This window comes from Stigmatopora nigra, unplaced genomic scaffold, assembly GCF_051989575.1.
Source record: "Stigmatopora nigra isolate UIUO_SnigA unplaced genomic scaffold, RoL_Snig_1.1 HiC_scaffold_24, whole genome shotgun sequence".
Taxonomy (NCBI): domain Eukaryota; kingdom Metazoa; phylum Chordata; class Actinopteri; order Syngnathiformes; family Syngnathidae; genus Stigmatopora; species Stigmatopora nigra.
The window spans coordinates 856,060-876,460 of record NW_027551603.1 but is presented as its reverse complement, the minus strand read 5'-3'; the positions used below and the strand labels follow the sequence as shown (position 1 = coordinate 876,460).

The 20,401-nt window shown below is 46.4% G+C and overlaps 5 non-coding genes and 25 pseudogenes across 5 annotated transcripts; all 30 read left to right on the top strand.

Moving 5' to 3' along the window:
- Positions 1-17: 17 nt before the first annotated feature.
- On the top strand, positions 18-146 carry LOC144185603 (5S ribosomal RNA; annotated as a pseudogene).
- Positions 147-202: 56 nt separating this feature from the next.
- LOC144189261 (5S ribosomal RNA) lies at positions 203-321 on the top strand (annotated as a pseudogene).
- Positions 322-377: 56 nt separating this feature from the next.
- LOC144188975 (5S ribosomal RNA) lies at positions 378-496 on the top strand (annotated as a pseudogene).
- A 56-nt stretch (positions 497-552) lies between these two features.
- Positions 553-671, top strand: LOC144183566 (5S ribosomal RNA; annotated as a pseudogene).
- A 3,427-nt stretch (positions 672-4,098) lies between these two features.
- LOC144187630 (5S ribosomal RNA) lies at positions 4,099-4,217 on the top strand. The gene has a single exon (XR_013324881.1). It is a non-coding gene; the product is annotated as a 5S ribosomal RNA (ribosomal RNA).
- A 56-nt stretch (positions 4,218-4,273) lies between these two features.
- On the top strand, positions 4,274-4,392 carry LOC144187433 (5S ribosomal RNA). Its single transcript, XR_013324861.1, has one exon. It is a non-coding gene; the product is annotated as a 5S ribosomal RNA (ribosomal RNA).
- A 56-nt stretch (positions 4,393-4,448) lies between these two features.
- On the top strand, positions 4,449-4,567 carry LOC144183457 (5S ribosomal RNA; annotated as a pseudogene).
- A 56-nt stretch (positions 4,568-4,623) lies between these two features.
- LOC144189798 (5S ribosomal RNA) lies at positions 4,624-4,742 on the top strand (annotated as a pseudogene).
- Positions 4,743-4,798: 56 nt separating this feature from the next.
- Positions 4,799-4,917, top strand: LOC144191528 (5S ribosomal RNA; annotated as a pseudogene).
- A 56-nt stretch (positions 4,918-4,973) lies between these two features.
- On the top strand, positions 4,974-5,092 carry LOC144189735 (5S ribosomal RNA; annotated as a pseudogene).
- Positions 5,093-8,518: 3,426 nt separating this feature from the next.
- LOC144187777 (5S ribosomal RNA) lies at positions 8,519-8,637 on the top strand (annotated as a pseudogene).
- Positions 8,638-8,693: 56 nt separating this feature from the next.
- LOC144188280 (5S ribosomal RNA) lies at positions 8,694-8,812 on the top strand. Its single transcript, XR_013324932.1, has one exon. It is a non-coding gene; the product is annotated as a 5S ribosomal RNA (ribosomal RNA).
- Positions 8,813-8,868: 56 nt separating this feature from the next.
- On the top strand, positions 8,869-8,987 carry LOC144183456 (5S ribosomal RNA; annotated as a pseudogene).
- A 56-nt stretch (positions 8,988-9,043) lies between these two features.
- Positions 9,044-9,162, top strand: LOC144184753 (5S ribosomal RNA; annotated as a pseudogene).
- A 56-nt stretch (positions 9,163-9,218) lies between these two features.
- On the top strand, positions 9,219-9,337 carry LOC144189260 (5S ribosomal RNA; annotated as a pseudogene).
- Positions 9,338-9,393: 56 nt separating this feature from the next.
- LOC144188973 (5S ribosomal RNA) lies at positions 9,394-9,512 on the top strand (annotated as a pseudogene).
- A 56-nt stretch (positions 9,513-9,568) lies between these two features.
- Positions 9,569-9,687, top strand: LOC144183555 (5S ribosomal RNA; annotated as a pseudogene).
- A 3,426-nt stretch (positions 9,688-13,113) lies between these two features.
- On the top strand, positions 13,114-13,232 carry LOC144187776 (5S ribosomal RNA; annotated as a pseudogene).
- Positions 13,233-13,288: 56 nt separating this feature from the next.
- LOC144188164 (5S ribosomal RNA) lies at positions 13,289-13,407 on the top strand. Its single transcript, XR_013324925.1, has one exon. It is a non-coding gene; the product is annotated as a 5S ribosomal RNA (ribosomal RNA).
- Positions 13,408-13,463: 56 nt separating this feature from the next.
- LOC144185884 (5S ribosomal RNA) lies at positions 13,464-13,582 on the top strand (annotated as a pseudogene).
- A 56-nt stretch (positions 13,583-13,638) lies between these two features.
- LOC144187866 (5S ribosomal RNA) lies at positions 13,639-13,757 on the top strand (annotated as a pseudogene).
- Positions 13,758-13,813: 56 nt separating this feature from the next.
- On the top strand, positions 13,814-13,932 carry LOC144189258 (5S ribosomal RNA; annotated as a pseudogene).
- Positions 13,933-13,988: 56 nt separating this feature from the next.
- On the top strand, positions 13,989-14,107 carry LOC144188972 (5S ribosomal RNA; annotated as a pseudogene).
- Positions 14,108-14,163: 56 nt separating this feature from the next.
- Positions 14,164-14,282, top strand: LOC144183543 (5S ribosomal RNA; annotated as a pseudogene).
- Positions 14,283-17,709: 3,427 nt separating this feature from the next.
- Positions 17,710-17,828, top strand: LOC144187775 (5S ribosomal RNA; annotated as a pseudogene).
- Positions 17,829-17,884: 56 nt separating this feature from the next.
- Positions 17,885-18,003, top strand: LOC144186685 (5S ribosomal RNA). Its single transcript, XR_013324827.1, has one exon. It is a non-coding gene; the product is annotated as a 5S ribosomal RNA (ribosomal RNA).
- Positions 18,004-18,059: 56 nt separating this feature from the next.
- LOC144184053 (5S ribosomal RNA) lies at positions 18,060-18,178 on the top strand (annotated as a pseudogene).
- Positions 18,179-18,234: 56 nt separating this feature from the next.
- On the top strand, positions 18,235-18,353 carry LOC144189257 (5S ribosomal RNA; annotated as a pseudogene).
- Positions 18,354-18,409: 56 nt separating this feature from the next.
- LOC144188971 (5S ribosomal RNA) lies at positions 18,410-18,528 on the top strand (annotated as a pseudogene).
- Positions 18,529-18,584: 56 nt separating this feature from the next.
- On the top strand, positions 18,585-18,703 carry LOC144183531 (5S ribosomal RNA; annotated as a pseudogene).
- Positions 18,704-20,401: the final 1,698 nt, after the last annotated feature.

Below are 20,401 nucleotides of genomic sequence, written 5' to 3'. Positions count from 1 at the left end.
TCTGCAAAAGCAGTACCGCTCACGGCCATACCACCCTGAAAAGGCCCGATCTCGCCCGATCTCGTCCGATCTCGGCAGCCAAGCATGGTTCGGCCTGGTTCGTACCTGATTGGTAGACCGCTTGGGAATACCAGGTGCTGTGAGCATCATACCCCGCATCTTTTTCGACATTTCATGGGTGTCCATCTGCAAAAGCAGTACCGCTCACGGCCATACCACCCTGAAAAGGCCCGATCTCCTCCGATCTCGGAAGCCAAGCATGGTTCGGCCTGTTTAGTACCTGATTGGGAGACCGCTTGGGAATACCAGGTGCTGTGAGCAGCATACCCCGCATCTTTTTCGACATTTCATGGGTGTCCATCTGCAAAAGCAGTACCGCTCACGGCCATACCACCCTGAAAAGGCCCGATCTCGTCCGATCTCGGAAGCCAAGCATGGTTCGGCCTGGTTAGTACCTGATTGGGAGACCGCTTGGGAATACCAGGTGCAGTGAGCATCATACCCCGCATCTTTTTCGACATTTCATGGGTGTCCATCTGCAGGAGCAGTACCGCTCACGGCCATACCACCCTGAAAAGGCCCGATCTCGTTCGATCTCGGAAGCCAAGCATGGTACGGCCTGGTTAGTACCTGATTGGGAGACCGCTTGGGAATACCAGGTGCTGTGAGCATCATACCCCGCATCTTTTTCGACATTTCATGGGTGATCTATCTGAAATCCAGATCAAATTCTGGATTTCAGATAGATCAGTTGTCATCATGCACCTTTTACCAAGACTGGACCTATAGTAGGACTTAGATGGAGAGCTATCTTAAAAAGAACATGTCCTCATTACTTGGGGGAGAAACAAAGGATCCAAAATCACTCAGAGCTGTCAGGAGTGGTTGGATTGCCTTTCCTGGCATGACGTCACGATAACTATCAGCTGTCACTAATTACGTGATTAGATTATTTTTGGTATTTAAGCATTATGATTTTCTGTGGACGCGGTTGGATCGACTGGTTAAGTTCTGGTTTTGTTTCCTGTTAATCCTCGTAGTAATTGCTGTTTCCATTGACGCCACGCCGCATGTTCAGTTCGTTTGTAATGAGTGGTCAAGCCAAGTTGTTTAAGTTATGTTACCCCGTTTATTAAATCAACCAACAAGAGCTACAGATCTGCCTCACCTTTCCAATTACTTCGGCGACTCTGCATCTGGGTTCAACTTACCCTACGATCGCGTCGCACTACGCGGCGAAATCGTAACAGCACGATCCAACCATTATGGACCCAGCGGAGCGCCACCCACGCTCGCGCCGACGCACTCGGCGACGCAAACCATCCACCTCGAAGACACCGGACTGCTTGGAATGTATAAGAAACCCCTCAGAATCGTTTAGGAATTTTGTAATGGACACACCGTGGTGCGGGGCTCTCAGGCACATCATTTCTAGAGATGAGCCACAGCTGGTAGAAGAGTTAGAGCCGCAGCGTACTCATACGCCCCACCACTGCTATGCACGTCGCCCTGGGAAGCCTTTACCGTTTCATCATGATGCCCAGGTGCGTACAACCACCAGAGAGCGCCCAAGTTATCTTATGCCTATGCCCAGAGGAATTGATTCACCATGGAGGGAGCCTGAAGATTCTGGTGAGGAGGACACCCGTTGAGGAAGTTCCCCACGGCCAGCAGCGTGGCCAGGATCTTCTTGAAGGTCCGGTTGCCGGCCAGCTGCTCCATGCCCAACTTCAGGTCAAACAGGGGCTCGGCGATCTCCTGCTCGAGTGCCTCATAGTTGAGTTTGAAAGACCACAGCTGCAGGCGGGGGGTCAAGGCGCTGACGGAAGCCAGGCCCGAGAGGAATTCCTCGGCCGTCCCCAGGGGAACGTCGGGATTGGCCGAGCGAGCCTCGCGGATCTTCTGCTTCTCCTCCTCTGTGGGCGTCATGCTCAGGATCTTCTCCACACCCTCCTTGTTGATGGCAAAGTCGTCAAAGTTGAGGATGGCGCTCTTGATGACGTGAACGGCGGGCAGGACCGTCATCCCGATGTTGATGGCGGTGCTCCGCTTGGAGTCCAGAACCAGGATCTCGGACTTTTTGCTCTCTGGCGCTTTCTTGGCCCATGGCGTCTCTTTGGCCCTGGACTCAAAGAGGTGCTCCAGCTTCCCCATGTCCACTTGGACCTTGTCCAGTGACGCCAAAAATAATCTAATCACGTAATTAGTGACAGCTGATAGTTATCGTGACGTCATGCCAGGAAAGGCAATCCAACCTCTCCTGACAAGAGCATCAAATAAAGACAATTTGTCGGTCTTTCGGGAACAGATTTTCTTGAAAAATAACCCTTTCGCTATGATTTCTAGAATTTTACTGACATAATGCAAGTGCATTCGCAGCTAGCCCTCAGAGATAAAATGAGTTGGATTTCCATCTCCAACAATACCAGCCGATATGTTATTTGAGGTTCTTGATCTGAATGAATTAAATGACCTCCGGTATGCAGTACAACTGTAGAGCAATTACTTTAAATTATGTTCATTCTTTTGTCCCCCGCCTGGTGCCCGTAGATAGCTGGGATAGGCCTTAGCACCCCCCGTGACCCTTGTGAGGATAAGCGGTTGAGAGAATGAATGAATGAAAGAATACTAAACAATGTCTTTCACATGACGATCATTTATACTAAACAATTACTATTAGTTTAAGCATGTGAAACTATGATAAAATATGATTTGGATTTTACAGCATGTTTTCGTAACCTGTTTTATGTTTATTTATATAAACAATAGACACCTTGTAAAGCATTGCTGTTGCTTCACATGTATTTCTTAGGGGCCTAACATTCAACCACATCTAAGCAGCAGTACTTGTAGACTTGCATTCTGTGAAGCGCAAAGTGTCCTTCTGTTCTAAAGAGACAGAACAGCAAGAAAAGGACTCTGTGCAACCTTCTTTACTCTGTAACAGCGGGATGATGCTTTTTGTGTAGAAAGGATGGAGTACAAAGTGTAAGCGAATGAGTGGAAAGTACTGCAGACAATGTATGACTGTTTTTTTCTATTTTTTTTCCGTGCAGTTGAGGAGTGTAGTTTGCAAGATCCAGCATGCCAGTACTATTGAATGCTGGGTATTTTGCTGAGCCTTCTTTAAAAATTACTTCTCTTATCATGTAAAAGTAGTGATATCTGAACAGACAGAAGAATAGTCAGTCATTTTCTTCTTAAAAAAATAAAAATAAAATACTTGTGGTTGCTAGAGTTATACAGTAAAAAAGGGGTGTGTGCATGTGGTGGTGGAGCAATATAATTTTAGTTTCAGTGAAATGAAAAATCTACAATAGTGTTCCAATAAATTGGTGGTTATTGAAGTGCTATACCAATTGAATGTAATTTCTGGTAAAATTCTGTAGCTCCAGTGTTTAACCATAAATCCTATGTGATTTTTTGTTTTACAGTATAAAATGTGAAAACACTTATAAATCCCATTTAAATTCAGTGAATTAATTTAGTTGTGCTGCCACTACAACATTGCACCCAATCAGTTAGTCTTTAATTGAATCTGATTACCAGTCGATTTGAATTGAATGACTTGACCCCGCTGAGATGTTTTCTCTAAAAGAATAATGGAGTTGCTTATTTGACTATTTAGTATTGTTATTTTGTTATCTTTTTGCTTTTGGTGCTTTTTTTAAACATCTACTACTTTACATTATAATTGCTTGATCTGAGGTAGTTGGGTTGTAAAGGTTTAAATCAAAATTCAAAGTACGGTAATACACATATATACACACGATGCAACAGATGTGCAGTCCATTTGCAGCGTCCAGAAGTAAAACAACATGTGAAAATTGAGTGTATAGAGTGCAAAAAGTCTTACTGCAATCAAGCTGACTTTACTCCTTTGTTATTATTGCTGACTCAAAGACAAATACCAATTTGGCCTGAAATGCACAAAAGTAAAACATAGCTGTATATATTCCTGCCTTTTCCCCCCTCTTTTATAACCTGAATATTCCAACTGACTTAGAATAATGTCAAATCCCAATTGATTTGGGTAGCAGGTGTAGAAGGTCGAATTAATACTTTAGCTCATGGGTGTCCATCTGCAAGAGCAGTACCGCTCACGGCCATACCACCCTGAAAAGGCCTGATCTCGTCCGATCTCGGAAGCCAAGCATGGTTGGGCCTGGTTAGTAGCTGGTTGGGAGACCGCTTGGGAATACCAGGTGCTGTGAGCATCATACCCCGCATCTTTTTCGACATTTCATGGGTGTCCATCTGCTAGTGCAGTACCGCTCACGGCCATACCACCCTGAAAAGGCCCGATCTCGTCCGAGCTTGGAAGCCAAGCATGGTTGGGCCTGGTTAGTACCTGGTTGGGAGACCGCTTGGGAATACCAGGTGCTGTGAGCATCATACCCCGCATCTTTTTCGACATTTCATGGGTGTCCATCTGCAAAAGCAGTACTGCTCACGGCCATACCACCCTGAAAAGGCCCGATCTCGCCCGATCTCGGAAGCCAAGCATGGTTAGACTTGTTTAGTACCAGATTGGGAGACCGCTTGGGAATACCAGGTGCTGTGAGAACCATGCCCCGCATCTTTTTCGACATTTCATGGGTGTCCATCTGCTAGTGCAGTACCATTTACGGCCATACCACCCTGAAAAGGCCCGATCTCGTCCGATCTCGGAAGCCAAGCATGGTTCGGCCTGGTTAGTACCTGATTGGGAGACCGCTTGGGAATACCAGGTGCTGTGAGCATCATACCCCGCATCTTTTTCGACATTTCATGGGTGTCCATCTGCAAGAGCAGTACCGGTCACGGCCATACCACCCTGAAAAGGCCCGATCTCCTCCGATCTCGGAAGCCAAGCATGGTTCGGCCTGTTTAGTACCTGATTGGGAGACCGCTTGGGAATACCAGGTGCTGTGAGCAGCATACCCCGCATCTTTTTCGACATTTCATGGGTGTCCATCTACAAAAGCAGTACCGCTCACGGCTATACCACCCTGAAAAGGCCCGATCTCGTCCGATCTCGGAAGCCAAGCATGGTACGGCCTGGTTAGTACCTGATTGGGAGACCGCTTGGGAATAGCAGGTGCTGTGAGCATCATACCCCGCATCTTTTTCGACATTTCATGGGTGATCTATCTGAAATCCAGATCAAATTCTGGATTTCAGATAGATCAGTTGTCATCATGCACCTTTTACCAAGACTGGACCTATAGTAGGACTTAGATGGAGAGCTATCTTAAAAAGAACATGTCCTCATTACTTGGGGGAGAAACAAAGGATCCAAAATCACTCAGAGCTGTCAGGAGTGGTTGGATTGCCTTTCCTGGCATGACGTCACGATAACTATCAGCTGTCACTAATTACGTGATTAGATTATTTTTGGTATTTAAGCATTATGATTTTCTGTGGACGCGGTTGGATCGACTGGTTAAGTTCTGGTTTCGTTTCCTGTTAATCCTCGTAGTAATTGCTGTTTCCATTGACGCCACGCCGCATGTTCAGTTCGTTTGTAATGAGTGGTCAAGCCAAGTTGTTTAAGTTATGTTACCCCGTTTATTAAATCAACCAACAAGAGCTACAGATCTGCCTCACCTTTCCAATTACTTCGGCGACTCTGCATCTGGGTTCAACTTACCCTACGATCGCGTCGCACTACGCGGCGAAATCGTAACAGCACGATCCAACCATTATGGACCCAGCGGAGCGCCACCCACGCTCGCGCCGACGCACTCGGCGACGCAAACCATCCACCTCGAAGACACCGGACTGCTTGGAATGTATAAGAAACCCCTCAGAATCGTTTAGGAATTTTGTAATGGACACACCGTGGTGCGGGGCTCTCAGGCACATCATTTCTAGAGATGAGCCACAGCTGGTAGAAGAGTTAGAGCCGCAGCGTACTCATACGCCCCACCACTGCTATGCACGTCGCCCTGGGAAGCCTTTACCGTTTCATCATGATGCCCAGGTGCGTACAACCACCAGAGAGCGCCCAAGTTATCTTATGCCTATGCCCAGAGGAATTGATTCACCATGGAGGGAGCCTGAAGATTCTGGTGAGGAGGACACCCGTTGAGGAAGTTCCCCACGGCCAGCAGCGTGGCCAGGATCTTCTTGAAGGTCCGGTTGCCGGCCAGCTGCTCCATGCCCAACTTCAGGTCAAACAGGGGCTCGGCGATCTCCTGCTCGAGTGCCTCATAGTTGAGTTTGAAAGACCACAGCTGCAGGCGGGGGGTCAAGGCGCTGACGGAAGCCAGGCCCGAGAGGAATTCCTCGGCCGTCCCCAGGGGAACGTCGGGATTGGCCGAGCGAGCCTCGCGGATCTTCTGCTTCTCCTCCTCTGTGGGCGTCATGCTCAGGATCTTCTCCACACCCTCCTTGTTGATGGCAAAGTCGTCAAAGTTGAGGATGGCGCTCTTGATGACGTGAACGGCGGGCAGGACCGTCATCCCGATGTTGATGGCGGTGCTCCGCTTGGAGTCCAGAACCAGGATCTCGGACTTTTTGCTCTCTGGCGCTTTCTTGGCCCATGGCGTCTCTTTGGCCCTGGACTCAAAGAGGTGCTCCAGCTTCCCCATGTCCACTTGGACCTTGTCCAGTGACGCCAAAAATAATCTAATCACGTAATTAGTGACAGCTGATAGTTATCGTGACGTCATGCCAGGAAAGGCAATCCAACCTCTCCTGACAAGAGCATCAAATAAAGACAATTTGTCGGTCTTTCGGGAACAGATTTTCTTGAAAAATAACCCTTTCGCTATGATTTCTAGAATTTTACTGACATAATGCAAGTGCATTCGCAGCTAGCCCTCAGAGATAAAATGAGTTGGATTTCCATCTCCAACAATACCAGCCGATATGTTATTTGAGGTTCTTGATCTGAATGAATTAAATGACCTCCGGTATGCAGTACAACTGTAGAGCAATTACTTTAAATTATGTTCATTCTTTTGTCCCCCGCCTGGTGCCCGTAGATAGCTGGGATAGGCCTTAGCACCCCCCGTGACCCTTGTGAGGATAAGCGGTTGAGAGAATGAATGAATGAAAGAATACTAAACAATGTCTTTCACATGACGATCATTTATACTAAACAATTACTATTAGTTTAAGCATGTGAAACTATGATAAAATATGATTTGGATTTTACAGCATGTTTTCGTAACCTGTTTTATGTTTATTTATATAAACAATAGACACCTTGTAAAGCATTGCTGTTGCTTCACATGTATTTCTTAGGGGCCTAACATTCAACCACATCTAAGCAGCAGTACTTGTAGACTTGCATTCTGTGAAGCGCAAAGTGTCCTTCTGTTCTAAAGAGACAGAACAGCAAGAAAAGGACTCTGTGCAACCTTCTTTACTCTGTAACAGCGGGATGATGCTTTTTGTGTAGAAAGGATGGAGTACAAAGTGTAAGCGAATGAGTGGAAAGTACTGCAGACAATGTATGACTGTTTTTTTCTATTTTTTTTCCGTGCAGTTGAGGAGTGTAGTTTGCAAGATCCAGCATGCCAGTACTATTGAATGCTGGGTATTTTGCTGAGCCTTCTTTAAAAATTACTTCTCTTATCATGTAAAAGTAGTGATATCTGAACAGACAGAAGAATAGTCAGTCATTTTCTTCTTAAAAAAATAAAAATAAAATACTTGTGGTTGCTAGAGTTATACAGTAAAAAAGGGGTGTGTGCATGTGGTGGTGGAGCAATATAATTTTAGTTTCAGTGAAATGAAAAATCTACAATAGTGTTCCAATAAATTGGTGGTTATTGAAGTGCTATACCAATTGAATGTAATTTCTGGTAAAATTCTGTAGCTCCAGTGTTTAACCATAAATCCTATGTGATTTTTTGTTTTACAGTATAAAATGTGAAAACACTTATAAATCCCATTTAAATTCAGTGAATTCATTTAGTTGTGCTGCCACTACAACATTGCACCCAATCAGTTAGTCTTTAATTGAATCTGATTACCAGTCGATTTGAATTGAATGACTTGACCCCGCTGAGATATTTTCTCTAAAAGAATAATGGAGTTGCTTATTTGACTATTTAGTATTGTTATTTTGTTATCTTTTTGCATTTGGTGCTTTTTTTAAACATCTACTACTTTACATTATAATTGCTTGATCTGAGGTAGTTGGGTTGTAAAGGTTTAAATCAAAATTCAAAGTACGGTAATACACATATATACACACACGATGCAACAGATGTGCAGTCCATTTGCAGCGTCCAGAAGTAAAACATGTGAAAATTGAGTGTATAGAGTGCAAAAAGTCTTACTGCAATCAAGCTGACTTTACTCCTTTGTTATTATTGCTGACTCAAAGACAAATACCAATTTGGCCTGAAATGCACAAAAGTAAAACATAGCTGTATATATTCCTGCCTTTTCCCCCCTCTTTTATAACCTGAATATTCCAACTGACTTTGAATAATGTCAAATCCCAATTGATTTGGGTAGCAGGTGTAGAAGGTCGAATTAATACTTTAGCTCATGGGTGTCCATCTGCAAGAGCAGTACCGCTCACGGCCATACCACCCTGAAAAGGCCTGATCTCGTCCGATCTCGGAAGCCAAGCATGGTTCGGCCTGGTTAGTACCTGATTGGGAGACCGCTTGGGAATACCAGGTGCTGTGAGCATCATACCCCGCATCTTTTTCGACATTTCATGGGTGTCCATCTGCTAGTGCAGTACCGCTCACGGCCATACCACCCTGAAAAGGCCCGATCTCGTCCGATCTCGGAAGCCAAGCATGGTTGGGCCTGGTTAGTAGCTGGTTGGGAGACCGCTTGGGAATACCAGGTGCTGTGAGCATCATACCCCGCATCTTTTTCGACATTTCATGGGTGTCCATCTGCAAAAGCAGTACCGCTCACGGCCATACCACCCTGAAAAGGCCCGATCTCGCCCGATCTCGGAAGCCAAGCATGGTTAGACTTGTTTAGTACCAGATTGGGAGACCGCTTGGGAATACCAGGTGCTGTGAGAACCATGCCCCGCATCTTTTTCGACATTTCATGGGTGTCCATCTGCTAGTGCAGTACCGTTCACGGCCATACCACCCTGAAAAGGCCCGATCTCGTCCGATCTCGGAAGCCAAGCATGGTTCGGCCTGGTTAGTACCTGATTGGGAGACCGCTTGGGAATACCAGGTGCTGTGAGCATCATACCCCGCATCTTTTTCGACATTTCATGGGTGTCCATCTGCAAGAGCAGTACCGCTCACGGCCATACCACCCTGAAAAGGCCCGATCTCCTCCGATCTCGGAAGCCAAGCATGGTTCGGCCTGTTTAGTACCTGATTGGGAGACCGCTTGGGAATACCAGGTGCTGTGAGCAGCATACCCCGCATCTTTTTCGACATTTCATGGGTGTCCATCTGCAAAAGCAGTACCGCTCACGGCCATACCACCCTGAAAAGGCCCGATCTCGTCCGATCTCGGAAGCCAAGCATGGTTCGGCCTGGTTAGTACCTGATTGGGAGACCGCTTGGGAATACCAGGTGCAGTGAGCATCATACCCCGCATCTTTTTCGACATTTCATGGGTGTCCATCTGCAGGAGCAGTACCGCTCACGGCCATACCACCCTGAAAAGGCCCGATCTCGTTCGATCTCGGAAGCCAAGCATGGTACGGCCTGGTTAGTACCTGATTGGGAGACCGCTTGGGAATACCAGGTGCTGTGAGCATCATACCCCGCATCTTTTTCGACATTTCATGGGTGATCTATCTGAAATCCAGATCAAATTCTGGATTTCAGATAGATCAGTTGTCATCATGCACCTTTTACCAAGACTGGACCTATAGTAGGACTTAGATGGAGAGCTATCTTAAAAAGAACATGTCCTCATTACTTGGGGGAGAAACAAAGGATCCAAAATCACTCAGAGCTGTCAGGAGTGGTTGGATTGCCTTTCCTGGCATGACGTCACGATAACTATCAGCTGTCACTAATTACGTGATTAGATTATTTTTGGTATTTAAGCATTATGATTTTCTGTGGACGCGGTTGGATCGACTGGTTAAGTTCTGGTTTCGTTTCCTGTTAATCCTCGTAGTAATTGCTGTTTCCATTGACGCCACGCCGCATGTTCAGTTCGTTTGTAATGAGTGGTCAAGCCAAGTTGTTTAAGTTATGTTACCCCGTTTATTAAATCAACCAACAAGAGCTACAGATCTGCCTCACCTTTCCAATTACTTCGGCGACTCTGCATCTGGGTTCAACTTACCCTACGATCGCGTCGCACTACGCGGCGAAATCGTAACAGCACGATCCAACCATTATGGACCCAGCGGAGCGCCACCCACGCTCGCGCCGACGCACTCGGCGACGCAAACCATCCACCTCGAAGACACCGGACTGCTTGGAATGTATAAGAAACCCCTCAGAATCGTTTAGGAATTTTGTAATGGACACACCGTGGTGCGGGGCTCTCAGGCACATCATTTCTAGAGATGAGCCACAGCTGGTAGAAGAGTTAGAGCCGCAGCGTACTCATACGCCCCACCACTGCTATGCACGTCGCCCTGGGAAGCCTTTACCGTTTCATCATGATGCCCAGGTGCGTACAACCACCAGAGAGCGCCCAAGTTATCTTATGCCTATGCCCAGAGGAATTGATTCACCATGGAGGGAGCCAGAAGATTCTGGTGAGGAGGACACCCGTTGAGGAAGTTCCCCACGGCCAGCAGCGTGGCCAGGATCTTCTTGAAGGTCCGGTTGCCGGCCAGCTGCTCCATGCCCAACTTCAGGTCAAACAGGGGCTCGGCGATCTCCTGCTCGAGTGCCTCATAGTTGAGTTTGAAAGACCACAGCTGCAGGCGGGGGGTCAAGGCGCTGACGGAAGCCAGGCCCGAGAGGAATTCCTCGGCCGTCCCCAGGGGAACGTCGGGATTGGCCGAGCGAGCCTCGCGGATCTTCTGCTTCTCCTCCTCTGTGGGCGTCATGCTCAGGATCTTCTCCACACCCTCCTTGTTGATGGCAAAGTCGTCAAAGTTGAGGATGGCGCTCTTGATGACGTGAACGGCGGGCAGGACCGTCATCCCGATGTTGATGGCGGTGCTCCGCTTGGAGTCCAGAACCAGGATCTCGGACTTTTTGCTCTCTGGCGCTTTCTTGGCCCATGGCGTCTCTTTGGCCCTGGACTCAAAGAGGTGCTCCAGCTTCCCCATGTCCACTTGGACCTTGTCCAGTGACGCCAAAAATAATCTAATCACGTAATTAGTGACAGCTGATAGTTATCGTGACGTCATGCCAGGAAAGGCAATCCAACCTCTCCTGACAAGAGCATCAAATAAAGACAATTTGTCGGTCTTTCGGGAACAGATTTTCTTGAAAAATAACCCTTTCGCTATGATTTCTAGAATTTTACTGACATAATGCAAGTGCATTCGCAGCTAGCCCTCAGAGATAAAATGAGTTGGATTTCCATCTCCAACAATACCAGCCGATATGTTATTTGAGGTTCTTGATCTGAATGAATTAAATGACCTCCGGTATGCAGTACAACTGTAGAGCAATTACTTTAAATTATGTTCATTCTTTTGTCCCCCGCCTGGTGCCCGTAGATAGCTGGGATAGGCCTTAGCACCCCCCGTGACCCTTGTGAGGATAAGCGGTTGAGAGAATGAATGAATGAAAGAATACTAAACAATGTCTTTCACATGACGATCATTTATACTAAACAATTACTATTAGTTTAAGCATGTGAAACTATGATAAAATATGATTTGGATTTTACAGCATGTTTTCGTAACCTGTTTTATGTTTATTTATATAAACAATAGACACCTTGTAAAGCATTGCTGTTGCTTCACATGTATTTCTTAGGGGCCTAACATTCAACCACATCTAAGCAGCAGTACTTGTAGACTTGCATTCTGTGAAGCGCAAAGTGTCCTTCTGTTCTAAAGAGACAGAACAGCAAGAAAAGGACTCTGTGCAACCTTCTTTACTCTGTAACAGCGGGATGATGCTTTTTGTGTAGAAAGGATGGAGTACAAAGTGTAAGCGAATGAGTGGAAAGTACTGCAGACAATGTATGACTGTTTTTTTCTATTTTTTTTCCGTGCAGTTGAGGAGTGTAGTTTGCAAGATCCAGCATGCCAGTACTATTGAATGCTGGGTATTTTGCTGAGCCTTCTTTAAAAATTACTTCTCTTATCATGTAAAAGTAGTGATATCTGAACAGACAGAAGAATAGTCAGTCATTTTCTTCTTAAAAAAATAAAAATAAAATACTTGTGGTTGCTAGAGTTATACAGTAAAAAAGGGGTGTGTGCATGTGGTGGTGGAGCAATATAATTTTAGTTTCAGTGAAATGAAAAATCTACAATAGTGTTCCAATAAATTGGTGGTTATTGAAGTGCTATACCAATTGAATGTAATTTCTGGTAAAATTCTGTAGCTCCAGTGTTTAACCATAAATCCTATGTGATTTTTTGTTTTACAGTATAAAATGTGAAAACACTTATAAATCCCATTTAAATTCAGTGAATTCATTTAGTTGTGCTGCCACTACAACATTGCACCCAATCAGTTAGTCTTTAATTGAATCTGATTACCAGTCGATTTGAATTGAATGACTTGACCCCGCTGAGATATTTTCTCTAAAAGAATAATGGAGTTGCTTATTTGACTATTTAGTATTGTTATTTTGTTATCTTTTTGCATTTGGTGCTTTTTTTAAACATCTACTACTTTACATTATAATTGCTTGATCTGAGGTAGTTGGGTTGTAAAGGTTTAAATCAAAATTCAAAGTACGGTAATACACATATATACACACACGATGCAACAGATGTGCAGTCCATTTGCAGCGTCCAGAAGTAAAACATGTGAAAATTGAGTGTATAGAGTGCAAAAAGTCTTACTGCAATCAAGCTGACTTTACTCCTTTGTTATTATTGCTGACTCAAAGACAAATACCAATTTGGCCTGAAATGCACAAAAGTAAAACATAGCTGTATATATTCCTGCCTTTTCCCCCCTCTTTTATAACCTGAATATTCCAACTGACTTTGAATAATGTCAAATCCCAATTGATTTGGGTAGCAGGTGTAGAAGGTCGAATTAATACTTTAGCTCATGGGTGTCCATCTGCAAGAGCAGTACCGCTCACGGCCATACCACCCTGAAAAGGCCTGATCTCGTCCGATCTCGGAAGCCAAGCATGGTTCGGCCTGGTTAGTACCTGATTGGGAGACCGCTTGGGAATACCAGGTGCTGTGAGCATCATACCCCGCATCTTTTTCGACATTTCATGGGTGTCCATCTGCTAGTGCAGTACCGCTCACGGCCATACCACCCTGAAAAGGCCCGATCTCGTCCGATCTCGGAAGCCAAGCATGGTTGGGCCTGGTTAGTAGCTGGTTGGGAGACCGCTTGGGAATACCAGGTGCTGTGAGCATCATACCCTGCATCTTTTTCGACATTTCATGGGTGTCCATCTGCAAAAGCAGTACCGCTCACGGCCATACCACCCTGAAAAGGCCCGATCTCGCCCGATCTCAGAAGCCAAGCATGGTTAGACTTGTTTAGTACCAGATTGGGAGACCGCTTGGGAATACCAGGTGCTGTGAGAACCATGCCCCGCATCTTTTTCGACATTTCATGGGTGTCCATCTGCTAGTGCAGTACCGTTCACGGCCATACCACCCTGAAAAGGCCCGATCTCGTCCGATCTCGGAAGCCAAGCATGGTTCGGCCTGGTTAGTACCTAATTGGGAGACCGCTTGGGAATACCAGGTGCTGTGAGCATCATACCCCGCATCTTTTTCGACATTTCATGGGTGTCCATCTGCAAGAGCAGTACCGCTCACGGCCATACCACCCTGAAAAGGCCCGATCTCCTCCGATCTCGGAAGCCAAGCATGGTTCGGCCTGTTTAGTACCTGATTGGGAGACCGCTTGGGAATACCAGGTGCTGTGAGCAGCATACCCCGCATCTTTTTCGACATTTCATGGGTGTCCATCTGCAAAAGCAGTACGGCTCACGGCCATACCACCCTGAAAAGGCCCGATCTCGTCCGATCTCGGAAGCCAAGCATGGTTCGGCCTGGTTAGTACCTGATTGGGAGACCGCTTGGGAATACCAGGTGCAGTGAGCATCATACCCCGCATCTTTTTCGACATTTCATGGGTGTCCATCTGCAGGAGCAGTACCGCTCACGGCCATACCACCCTGAAAAGGCCCGATCTCGTTCGATCTCGGAAGCCAAGCATGGTACGGCCTGGTTAGTACCTGATTGGGAGACCGCTTGGGAATACCAGGTGCTGTGAGCATCATACCCCGCATCTTTTTCGACATTTCATGGGTGATCTATCTGAAATCCAGATCAAATTCTGGATTTCAGATAGATCAGTTGTCATCATGCACCTTTTACCAAGACTGGACCTATAGTAGGACTTAGATGGAGAGCTATCTTAAAAAGAACATGTCCTCATTACTTGGGGGAGAAACAAAGGATCCAAAATCACTCAGAGCTGTCAGGAGTGGTTGGATTGCCTTTCCTGGCATGACGTCACGATAACTATCAGCTGTCACTAATTACGTGATTAGATTATTTTTGGTATTTAAGCATTATGATTTTCTGTGGACGCGGTTGGATCGACTGGTTAAGTTCTGGTTTCGTTTCCTGTTAATCCTCGTAGTAATTGCTGTTTCCATTGACGCCACGCCGCATGTTCAGTTCGTTTGTAATGAGTGGTCAAGCCAAGTTGTTTAAGTTATGTTACCCCGTTTATTAAATCAACCAACAAGAGCTACAGATCTGCCTCACCTTTCCAATTACTTCGGCGACTCTGCATCTGGGTTCAACTTACCCTACGATCGCGTCGCACTACGCGGCGAAATCGTAACAGCACGATCCAACCATTATGGACCCAGCGGAGCGCCACCCACGCTCGCGCCGACGCACTCGGCGACGCAAACCATCCACCTCGAAGACACCGGACTGCTTGGAATGTATAAGAAACCCCTCAGAATCGTTTAGGAATTTTGTAATGGACACACCGTGGTGCGGGGCTCTCAGGCACATCATTTCTAGAGATGAGCCACAGCTGGTAGAAGAGTTAGAGCCGCAGCGTACTCATACGCCCCACCACTGCTATGCACGTCGCCCTGGGAAGCCTTTACCGTTTCATCATGATGCCCAGGTGCGTACAACCACCAGAGAGCGCCCAAGTTATCTTATGCCTATGCCCAGAGGAATTGATTCACCATGGAGGGAGCCTGAAGATTCTGGTGAGGAGGACACCCGTTGAGGAAGTTCCCCACGGCCAGCAGCGTGGCCAGGATCTTCTTGAAGGTCCGGTTGCCGGCCAGCTGCTCCATGCCCAACTTCAGGTCAAACAGGGGCTCGGCGATCTCCTGCTCGAGTGCCTCATAGTTGAGTTTGAAAGACCACAGCTGCAGGCGGGGGGTCAAGGCGCTGACGGAAGCCAGGCCCGAGAGGAATTCCTCGGCCGTCCCCAGGGGAACGTCGGGATTGGCCGAGCGAGCCTCGCGGATCTTCTGCTTCTCCTCCTCTGTGGGCGTCATGCTCAGGATCTTCTCCACACCCTCCTTGTTGATGGCAAAGTCGTCAAAGTTGAGGATGGCGCTCTTGATGACGTGAACGGCGGGCAGGACCGTCATCCCGATGTTGATGGCGGTGCTCCGCTTGGAGTCCAGAACCAGGATCTCGGACTTTTTGCTCTCCGGCGCTTTCTTGGCCCATGGCGTCTCTTTGGCCCTGGACTCAAAGAGGTGCTCCAGCTTCCCCATGTCCACTTGGACCTTGTCCAGTGACGCCAAAAATAATCTAATCACGTAATTAGTGACAGCTGATAGTTATCGTGACGTCATGCCAGGAAAGGCAATCCAACCTCTCCTGACAAGAGCATCAAATAAAGACAATTTGTCGGTCTTTCGGGAACAGATTTTCTTGAAAAATAACCCTTTCGCTATGATTTCTAGAATTTTACTGACATAATGCAAGTGCATTCGCAGCTAGCCCTCAGAGATAAAATGAGTTGGATTTCCATCTCCAACAATACCAGCCGATATGTTATTTGAGGTTCTTGATCTGAATGAATTAAATGACCTCCGGTATGCAGTACAACTGTAGAGCAATTACTTTAAATTATGTTCATTCTTTTGTCCCCCGCCTGGTGCCCGTAGATAGCTGGGATAGGCCTTAGCACCCCCCGTGACCCTTGTGAGGATAAGCGGTTGAGAGAATGAATGAATGAAAGAATACTAAACAATGTCTTTCACATGACGATCATTTATACTAAACAATTACTATTAGTTTAAGCATGTGAAACTATGATAAAATATGATTTGGATTTTACAGCATGTTTTCGTAACCTGTTTTATGTTTATTTATATAAACAATAGACACCTTGTAAAGCATTGCTGTTGCTTCACATGTATTTCTTAGGGGCCTAACATTCAACCACATCTAAGCAGCAGTACTTGTAGACTTGCATTCTGTGAAGCGCAAAGTGTCCTTCTGTTCTAAAGAGACAGAACAGCAAGAAAAGGACTCTGTGCAACCTTCTTTACTCTGTAACAGCGGGATGATGCTTTTTGTGTAGAAAGGATGGAGTACAAAGTGTAAGCGAAGGAGTGGAAAGTACTGCAGACAATGTATGACTGTTTTTTTCTATTTTTTTTCCGTGCAGTTGAGGAGTGTAGTTTGCAAGATCCAGCATGCCAGTACTATTGAATGCTGGGTATTTTGCTGAGCCTTCTTTAAAAATTACTTCTCTTATCATGTAAAAGTAGTGATATCTGAACAGACAGAAGAATAGTCAGTCATTTTCTTCTTAAAAAAATAAAAATAAAATACTTGTGGTTGCTAGAGTTATACAGTAAAAAAGGGGTGTGTGCATGTGGTGGTGGAGCAATATAATTTTAGTTTCAGTGAAATGAAAAATCTACAATAGTGTTCCAATAAATTGGTGGTTATTGAAGTGCTATACCAATTGAATGTAATTTCTGGTAAAATTCTGTAGCTCCAGTGTTTAACCATAAATCCTATGTGATTTTTTGTTTTACAGTATAAAATGTGAAAACACTTATAAATCCCATTTAAATTCAGTGAATTCATTTAGTTGTGCTGCCACTACAACATTGCACCCAATCAGTTAGTCTTTAATTGAATCTGATTACCAGTCGATTTGAATTGAATGACTTGACCCCGCTGAGATATTTTCTCTAAAAGAATAATGGAGTTGCTTATTTGACTATTTAGTATTGTTATTTTGTTATCTTTTTGCATTTGGTGCTTTTTTTAAACATCTACTACTTTACATTATAATTGCTTGATCTGAGGTAGTTGGGTTGTAAAGGTTTAAATCAAAATTCAAAGTACGGTAATACACATATATACACACGATGCAACAGATGTGCAGTCCATTTGCAGCGTCCAGAAGTAAAACAACATGTGAAAATTGAGTGTATAGAGTGCAAAAAGTCTTACTGCAATCAAGCTGACTTTACTCCTTTGTTATTATTGCTGACTCAAAGACAAATACCAATTTGGCCTGAAATGCACAAAAGTAAAACATAGCTGTATATATTCCTGCCTTTTCCCCCCTCTTTTATAACCTGAATATTCCAACTGACTTTGAATAATGTCAAATCCCAATTGATTTGGGTAGCAGGTGTAGAAGGTCGAATTAATACTTTAGCTCATGGGTGTCCATCTGCAAGAGCAGTACCGCTCACGGCCATACCACCCTGAAAAGGCCTGATCTCGTCCGATCTCGGAAGCCAAGCATGGTTCGGCCTGGTTAGTACCTGATTGGGAGACCGCTTGGGAATACCAGGTGCTGTGAGCATCATGCCCCGCATCTTTTTCGACATTTCATGGGTGTCCATCTGCTAGTGCTGTACCGCTCACGGCCATACCACCCTGAAAAGGCCCGATCTCGTCCGATCTTGGAAGCCAAGCATGGTTGGGCCTGGTTAGTACCTGGTTGGGAGACCGCTTGGGAACACCAGGTGCTGTGAGCATCATACCCCGCATCTTTTTCGACATTTCATGGGTGTCCATCTGCAAAAGCAGTACCGCTCACGGCCATACCACCCTGAAAAGGCCCGATCTCGTCCGATCTCGGAAGCCAAGCATGGTTCGGCCTGAATAGTACCTGATTGGGAGACCGCTTGGGAATACCAGGTGCTGTGAGCATCATACCCCGCATCTTTTTCGACATTTCATGGGTGTCCATCTGCAAGAGCAGTACCGCTCACGGCCATACCACCCTGAAAAGGCCCGATCTCCTCCGATCTCGGAAGCCAAGCATGGTTCGGCCTGTTTAGTACCTGATTGGGAGACCGCTTGGGAATACCAGGTGCTGTGAGCAGCATACCCCGCATCTTTTTCGACATTTCATGGGTGTCCATCTGCAAAAGCAGCACCGCTCACGGCCATACCACCCTGAAAAGGCCCGATCTCGTCCGATCTCGGAAGCCAAGCATGGTTCGGCCTGGTTAGTACCTGATTGGGAGACCGCTTGGGAATACCAGGTGCAGTGAGCATCATACCCCGCATCTTTTTCGACATTTCATGGGTGTCCATCTGCAGGAGCAGTACCGCTCACGGCCATACCACCCTGAAAAGGCCCGATCTCGTTCGATCTCGGAAGCCAAGCATGGTACGGCCTGGTTAGTACCTGATTGGGAGACCGCTTGGGAATACCAGGTGCTGTGAGCATCATACCCCGCATCTTTTTCGACATTTCATGGGTGATCTATCTGAAATCCAGATCAAATTCTGGATTTCAAATAGATCAGTTGTCATCATGCACCTTTTACCAAGACTGGACCTATAGTAGGACTTAGATGGAGAGCTATCTTAAAAAGAACATGTCCTCATTACTTGGGGGAGAAACAAAGGATCCAAAATCACTCAGAGCTGTCAGGAGTGGTTGGATTGCCTTTCCTGGCATGACGTCACGATAACTATCAGCTGTCACTAATTACGTGATTAGATTATTTTTGGTATTTAAGCATTATGATTTTCTGTGGACGCGGTTGGATCGACTGGTTAAGTTCTGGTTTCGTTTCCTGTTAATCCTCGTAGTAATTGCTGTTTCCATTGACGCCACGCCGCATGTTCAGTTCGTTTGTAATGAGTGGTCAAGCCAAGTTGTTTAAGTTATGTTACCCCGTTTATTAAATCAACCAACAAGAGCTACAGATCTGCCTCACCTTTCCAATTACTTCGGCGACTCTGCATCTGGGTTCAACTTACCCTACGATCGCGTCGCACTACGCGGCGAAATCGTAACAGCACGATCCAACCATTATGGACCCAGCGGAGCGCCACCCACGCTCGCGCCGACGCACTCGGCGACGCAAACCATCCACCTCGAAGACACCGGACTGCTTGGAATGTATAAGAAACCCCTCAGAATCGTTTAGGAATTTTGTAATGGACACACCGTGGTGTGGGGCTCTCAGGCACATCATTTCTAGAGATGAGCCACAGCTGGTAGAAGAGTTAGAGCCGCAGCGTACTCATACGCCCCACCACTGCTATGCACGTCGCCCTGGGAAGCCTTTACCGTTTCATCATGATGCCCAGGTGCGTACAACCACCAGAGAGCGCCCAAGTTATCTTATGCCTATGCCCAGAGGAATTGATTCACCATGGAGGGAGCCTGAAGATTCTGGTGAGGAGGACACCCGTTGAGGAAGTTCCCCACGGCCAGCAGCGTGGCCAGGATCTTCTTGAAGGTCCGGTTGCCGGCCAGCTGCTCCATGCCCAACTTCAGGTCAAACAGGGGCTCGGCGATCTCCTGCTCGAGTGCCTCATAGTTGAGTTTGAAAGACCACAGCTGCAGGCGGGGGGTCAAGGCGCTGACGGAAGCCAGGCCCGAGAGGAATTCCTCGGCCGTCCCCAGGGGAACGTCGGGATTGGCCGAGCGAGCCTCGCGGATCTTCTGCTTCTCCTCCTCTGTGGGCGTCATGCTCAGGATCTTCTCCACACCCTCCTTGTTGATGGCAAAGTCGTCAAAGTTGAGGATGGCGCTCTTGATGACGTGAACGGCGGGCAGGACCGTCATCCCGATGTTGATGGCGGTGCTCCGCTTGGAGTCCAGAACCAGGATCTCGGACTTTTTGCTCTCTGGCGCTTTCTTGGCCCATGGCGTCTCTTTGGCCCTGGACTCAAAGAGGTGCTCCAGCTTCCCCATGTCCACTTGGACCTTGTCCAGTGACGCCAAAAATAATCTAATCACGTAATTAGTGACAGCTGATAGTTATCGTGACGTCATGCCAGGAAAGGCAATCCAACCTCTCCTGACAAGAGCATCAAATAAAGACAATTTGTCGGTCTTTCGGGAACAGATTTTCTTGAAAAATAACCCTTTCGCTATGATTTCTAGAATTTTACTGACATAATGCAAGT